This window comes from Macaca nemestrina, chromosome 4, assembly GCF_043159975.1.
Source record: "Macaca nemestrina isolate mMacNem1 chromosome 4, mMacNem.hap1, whole genome shotgun sequence".
NCBI classification, from domain to species: Eukaryota; Metazoa; Chordata; class Mammalia; order Primates; family Cercopithecidae; genus Macaca; species Macaca nemestrina.
The window spans coordinates 41,353,775-41,361,135 of record NC_092128.1 but is presented as its reverse complement, the minus strand read 5'-3'; the positions used below and the strand labels follow the sequence as shown (position 1 = coordinate 41,361,135).

General features: G+C 39.4%; 1 long non-coding RNA gene across 1 annotated transcript; it reads right to left on the bottom strand.

Moving 5' to 3' along the window:
• Positions 1 to 1,032: 1,032 nt before the first annotated feature.
• LOC139362523 (uncharacterized) lies at positions 1,033 to 5,659 on the bottom strand. Its single transcript, XR_011621634.1, has 3 exons — positions 5,514 to 5,659; positions 3,962 to 4,070; positions 1,033 to 2,483 (listed from the first exon to the last, which is right to left on the bottom strand). It is a non-coding gene; the product is annotated as an uncharacterized lncRNA (long non-coding RNA).
• Positions 5,660 to 7,361: the final 1,702 nt, after the last annotated feature.

Here is a 7,361-nt window from a genome sequence, read left to right as displayed (position 1 = left end):
GATCCTCATCCCCACTTTTCATTATGTATAGAAGAAAAGGTGATTTCACACCATTCCAAGTCTGGCTCCTAGAATATTTGACCGGTGCCCTTAATCCTCTCCCATCCTACGTCTTTTCGTTTATCTAGGGTTTTGGTCTCTTATTCACTCTCTCATTCTCATTTTTCCTGTGGAAACTTTCAACTCTGCGTTCAAACATGCACTTGTTTTCCCAGGCTTGAGATAAAAGAACAACATCTCTTGATCTTGCTGCTAGTGCTTGACTATTGTTCTGTTTTCTCCCTCCTTAACTTAATAAACTTTTATAATAAATGACCTACAGGGGCTGTCTATCATTTCTTACCATCTATTCTGCTCTTTATATCTTAGATTGTGGCCTGCTCCTCTTTCCTACCCAAACTGCTGAAATATTCATCATCTGAATCAATAAATTTGGTGATTCTTTTTCGGTTCTCATTATTCCTAATTTCTCTCTGCAATAATACCAACAATCACCACTTATTGAGTAGCTGCTGTGTGCCAGAAAAGTGTTCAAGCTTAATGAAAATTTGCAGACGATTTTTTCCCCAATAGTGTTAACTTTAACCATCTGAGAAATAAGTGGTTCTTTTAAATGGGGAATTCTCTTTGCTTCTGCCCTGTTCTTTCTCCTCCCCACCTTATGTTGCTCTGTTCACTAAGAATCAACTTCTGTGGCACTTGGGGAAACCTTCCTGCTCAACATCTGGTCATCACTTGGAAATGTAACTTTTTCTAGTAATTTTTGCCTAACAGTTAAAGGCACCATTATAAACCACAACATGATATGAGCGGAACTTTGTATGCCCTAATTACATGGGCCCCGTCATGTGTGTCTGAAGTCTTACATTTGATTGGCTCTCTCCTCTGCAATGTCAAATGGAAATGTACTCAGCCAGAGGTTTTTCTTTTCAGGGTTTCATGCTTTATTGATGCTTCATGAAAACAGAATAAAAAATAATCTTATCATTGACAAAGAAACACTTATATTGAACTGCTAACATCTCCGTGGAATTTTGTATTTCATTTACTTTTGAAAGCCAGTTGTATTACTACCATCCCTCCATCTCTCCCCCTCACACATCCACACACTCAAACTTAGAGAAAGGAAACATTCAAAACATGATCTCTGTATAGAAGCGGTCAGGGGATTAAAGAGCTAAAGACATATTTTCAAATTTAAGTAACTGTATAAATTAAACCTAACACATACTGATACTTCCTTTGTGCAAGCAAGGATTTCTTTCAAAGTATTTGTGTTTTATCTATGCATGACTGTATTTGTTTGTTTTTTCCTCTTATGACTTTAAGGTATGTCTCTGTAATGCCCATATGAAAATAGAAAAAAAAAGTATTGATTCTACCTCTAATCCCTAGAGAAATGAGAAATGAAGTAAACAAATTAGTAGTTATTAATTAAGAGATTATTACCTACACTAGAAACTCTGTATGTCAGGCATAGGCCCTTCATGTTGAGATTCATTCCCCAATCCTTTTCTTCTCAACTCTGTCACACAGATAGGAATATTTGTTAGGTTCCTGTCTCTACTGGATTATGGATGGATCTGGGCAATGGAAGGCACTCTCAAGAGGCTTGAGGACTGAAGGAAGGAAGAAACCAGGGTATTTCTCTTCTCTACCCATTCTGCTTTGAATGCAGGTGAACGGAGGCCACTTTCTGTATTAGTCAGTGTTCTCTAGAGCGACAGAACTAATAGGATAGATATATATATATAAAGGGGAGTTTATTAAGGAGTATTGACTCACAGGATCATAAGGTGAGGTCCCACAACAGGCCATCTGCAAGCTGAGGAGCAAGGAAGCGAGTCCAAGTCCCAAAACCTCAAAAGAAGGGAAGTCAACAGTGTAGCTTTCGGTCTGTAGTTGAAGGTTCATGCGTCCTAAAGCTGAAGGAGTTGGAGTCTGACGTTCAAGAAGCATCCAGTACTGGAGAAAAATGGAGGCCAGAAGACTGAGCCAGTCCAGTTTTTCCATGTTCCTTTGCCCGCTTTCATCCCAGCCGTGTTGGCAGCTGATTAGATTGTGCCCACCCAGATTGAGGGTGGGTCTGCCTTTCCCAGCCCACTGACTCAAATGTTAATCTCTTTGGCAACACCCTCACAGACACACCCAGGATCAATACTTTGCATCCTTCAATCCAATCAAATTGACACTTAATATTAACCATCGCACTTTCCTTTCATGGCTCCAGTTTCCACCATACAGGCCACCATAGTCCCAGGGTCCTCTGGGTGTCCTCTCCCATGGGTCTCTGGTAACACTATGGCTTCCCTCTGTCCCTTTAGAGGAGAGAGTGGCTTCCTGAAAGTTGCTTCCTGGGTTGCCTTGCTGGTCTTTCTAGGTCTTATCCCCTGTGGAACAAGTTCTCTAGATTTCATTTCTTCTGTTTTTGATATTCAAAGTGGTTTCTGCTTCATGGCTGGATCGTAACAGACACATATTACCTATTCAGAAAAACCCAAATAATGCAATGATTCTATTTCTTCCAGATATGTATGCTTTTATGAATAGAGGAAAAAAATCTATGTACCACTTTTTAAAAATGCCATCATTTGCTTGTTTAATCTATTGTATTGGAAATTAAAATTACTTCAAAACTTTTCCATTTTTTTCATCTATTGTTTAATGTTTCTGATATTACTCTCTCTTAACAGTATACCTACAACATTAAAATTTTATACCAGAGTTTTTATTACTCCCTAGGAGTACAAAATTTGACATTGTATTTTTCATACATTTTAAGCTATTGTCATAGCCATTTCATCTTTGGACCAAGCTTCTCTTGCTCATTTTGTTAATGAGTTAACTTCTTGTAAGTCAATCTCAAAGAAAAATGGCTTTTTGGCCTATGTTAGGATTTGTTTAACTCATTCAAGCCAGGGCACACTTTTGACTTAATAAATGAACCATTACTATTAGGAGATCAGCAAAATCTATTTGACGCCTACCCTCTATAGCTCTGTGATATGTATTATGGGAACAGAAACATGAAGGAGCTCATGCAGCCCTACCTGGTAGATAGGGAGGGGAGGACCATTTGGTTTTCAAGGGATGAAGGTACAGAATGATATGACTAATAACCATAGAAGAAAAGGCGGTCACATAGAGGAATTTAGGCTTAAATTTTGTATAAGCATGTTATATCCTGAGATGAGTCACGTGAATGGACCGATATTACAACCAGGTGGGACTGGCTAAGAACCACTTCATGAAAGAAGTGAGCTTTAAGGAGAAGAAAGAGACCAGGCAGCTTTAGTGGGGAGGGTGGGGTAAAATGACATTTCCAGGTAGGGAAAAAGCACACACAGAGGCTTAAAGTTCCAGAAAATGAAGAGCAAATGGATTTACCAGGCATGAGCACACAGGAGCAGGTCAATTGTGAAGCAGAGGGGGAAGAGGAGTAGAAACAGCAGCCTAGCACCGAGTCCTGAATGAGTTAGGAAGAGATTTGATGCAGAAGATGAAGAGAGGATTCCGAGAGTGAGAATAAATCGCTTTCTTTTAACCTTATCTCTTTTGTGCTTTGAGACCAGAAAACCTTCTTAATGTGTTAGGGGATTTTGGGAAAAATGTCCCTAATATGTGAGAATAAAATAGAAACTTGTATGTAGAAGCCTGTGTATATTGAGGATGCTCAGCAACTTTGATGACTTATGTTTGATTTGTATGAGTTCAAATGGCCCAAAAGGGCTGGAAGTTAGGTCTCCAGACTTGAGACTGATGTTTTTCGGACCAGGTCATTCTGTTTTACAAAGCATTACTTGTCACTACTTGGAGACAGAATATTGGACTGAATAGATAACTACTCTGATCTACAATGGCATATTTTTTGGTTTGTTTCTTTATGATGAAATCTTTCACTTTTAAAAAAATGTCCTCAAGATCCTCCACACTAACATTAGTCTCAGAGTCTCTGGTTTACCTTCACTCTTCCACTCTCCACTGCTGACAGAGTGCTCAGATTTGATCACGAGGTCTCATTGTTTAAAACTTGCCAGTGTCTCTCCACTCCCTGCAGAGAGGTCCATGCTCTTGGTATGGCGTGTGTGTAGGGTTGCCAGGTCGGCAAATAAAATATGCAGGATATCTAGTTAAATTTGAATTTTAAACATTGGATTTTTAAACATATAAGTATGTCCTGTGAAATATTTAGGACATACTTAGGCTAAAAAATTAATGTCCATCTGAAATTCAAAGGTAACTGAGCACCCTGTATTTTATTTGGCAACACTAGATAGAGAGTCCATCCCTTATCTTCCACCCTAGGCACTTCTTGCAACATCCCCTCAGCCCCGCTCCACCCTGGTGCCCACCATTCCAGCCATCTCCATGTGCCCCATTTCCTGGGACCCTCCTCCACCTCGTATGTTACCAGCCACCAGCACTTTACTCACATTGTGCTCTCTGCCTGAACTAAAGTTCTTTTACTTAAATCTGGACCTTGAGGACTGTGGAACTCCAGATGGAGCACATTCAATAAGGTGTATTCTGCCATTTCTCCTGGAAGCCCCTGCTTCTGCCAGTGGGGCAAAGGGTTCTAGGTGAAGGGGTTGTGGCTGTGCTGTTGGGGAGTAGGAAATCAATATTTCAGGCCTGGTCTTTTCAGTCTGAAGGGGTTCTGCCTGTTTCAAAATAACAGAGTCTCACTTGCTCCTGAAATAACCTTCCTTACAGCTTTATGAGTGCGGCCTTGACTCGGGCCCCCACGCTCAAGGGTCACTGTCCTTCCCAAGCTGTCCTTCACAGCTCCCTTTCCGGACTGGCCATCCCCACTGTGAACGCTGCTGGGTTCATGTGGATCATCAGAGAAGCTCCAGCCTTGTGTTGACTGGGGTCCTGCTTCTACCCACACTAGAGCTCTCCAGCAAAGCAGCCTTCCCAAATTATACCTCAAATGGTGTGGATGCTGTTGTCAAACTGGTTTGCCTCATTTTTAAATAATGTCTATGTTGTAACATCAGGAAATGTGACCCTTGGATAAACAACTTTTGATCTAAAAATCTCTCTATGTATGAAATTGAAATAGGACACATCAATTAAACTCTCAATCAACAATTAAGCATATTTTCATGTTATGAGGACTAAGAATAATGGGTTTGATCAAGTTGCTATTTGTGAGAATATATTGACCCTGCATCTAAGAAATTCTGCTCCTGTGGGAAGAGCTTATTCCTGATATCAAATGTAATGTTTCTCTACGACAATCAGAGTGTGGGTTTCTAGCAGGATTTCCCCCTGGCTGAATAAACAAATGTTACAAAGTATTTACCAGTGTATCACTAGAAGTTTCTGGAAATTGCATTTAAAAGATCTGTCTGTGTACTTAGATTCTTCCTTCCTTAGGCAGAGAACCACACAGACAGTCCCAGGCTAATCTGCAAAGCGCGTTGCAGTTGCACTAAATCCTCCCAGCAAAACATCATAAAACCCTTCCTGTTTGACTTTACACAGCATTTAAACATCAAAATAATTACCAGGAGGCTGAGGAAGCTGTGTCACAGCGCAGGTCAAGCTGTTCTCTCTCGAAGCAGAGGTACAGAGCAGAATGTGCACAGCAGCTGGTTAGGGCAAGTGTGCCAGGCTTAGGGATAGGAGAAAAGGTAGGACACTGTAATGGGAGGTCAATTATCTCATGCCATCATTAGGTACCAGCATTGAGTAACTTTATAAAAGAACTACTTTATGTTCTTTAGAAGTCCTTCAGAGCTAACATGATGCAATATAGCTGCTACTCATTCACTTCCTTAAACTTTAAACTTTTAGAGGTTTACAAATTAAATGATAATAATATAAAACAATTACGTCCAGTAACAGCCACATCTCACTGATTGCCACTGCTGTTATATAAAACTCCTTAGAGCACTCTCGGTTTGATGTTAAAATAAAAAAAGAAAGGAAAGCCTCGTTTTTCAAAAAGGAGGACAACTGACTCTTCAAGATGCATTTTTCTTCCTTTTAGCCCTTCATGCATGCCTCATTCTGTGCATGAAATAACTGAATATATTTCCTAGGGTCGGTCACTCTGCTTTCCACAGCTTGCAAAAATTAAGGGATATTATTGGATTAAAAACAAGCAAACACTGTGCTCATTCTGTCAAACAGCCATGCTGTTCTGAGCATGCTGTGCCATGCTCAGAAAATAGGCCGTGCTCATTTTTATTGATTTATTTCAAAACTTCTCTCAGTCAAAGCGATCCTGGAGGTTTAATAACTTTTTTTGCTATTGACTGTAGCAGAGACATATTAGGCAGGACTGGTGAAATATAGCCATTAACATATAAATCCAATGCCTTATCAATAATACTTTTTAAAGTTGGTGACAAGACCTAAAAAATCATCATTTAATACCATTACGTTCAGCAGCTTTTTCATTTGACATGATGATTTAGTGATTTAGTGCCATGACTATAAAATGTCAGGAGGATTTATTGGCATGCAGCAGATCAATTCGTGTTAGAAAATAGGAACAAAAACTAAAACATCCTTTTTGTGACCTACTATATTCTGTTCTAAGCAGAGAGGATTGAAGTATTATCTAATACGAACCCTTAATATTAGCATTAGAATTATTTTTTCTTAAATTTCATTCTCAAGCATGTAGTAATTGTGTCTATGAGTCATGGCAGAAAATGAAAGATATTTTATCCACAGGCAGCAAGTTTCCAGTTCCATCAAGCTCAAGTAATAATTTTATCAATCATCATATAAAGAATAGATTTCTAAGTGAATCTTGAATCTTTTTAGAGGAATAAATGGGAGAGAAACACCAGGACATTGAATAATTTCAAATATAATGACAATGACTCCCTCCTGACATATTGATGTTTGTTTCCATGGAAACACTGTTTACAAAAAAATAGCTAATATTTTGTTTTGCTTGGGAAATCAAGTTTACACATTTCTGCCAGCACAATTACTATGATTGGTTATGAGAATTCGCATTGGACTTAATATCACTTCTAAGCAAGTGTGATAAATGCTATAGTAGGAGTATGCTGAGAGCACAGAGGAGGATCACGTAGCTCAGACTATCCAGGAAGGCTTCTTGGAAGAGATGATGCCTGAGTTACCTTCAAGGACAAGAAAGAGTTAGGTGAAAAATGAAGGAAGGGATATCCAGGCAGAGGAAATAAAAGAGGAACAAGAAAACAGTAGAGAAAGAAGAATCAGATTTTAGGTGCGTCTTTGCTTGTCTCTGTCTCACTGAGACTTTTTTTTTTTTTTTTTTTTGAGATAGAGTTTCTGCTGTTGTTGTCCAGACTGGAGTGCAGTAGTGTGCTCTCAGCTCACTGCATCTTCCACCTCCCATGTTCAAGCGATTC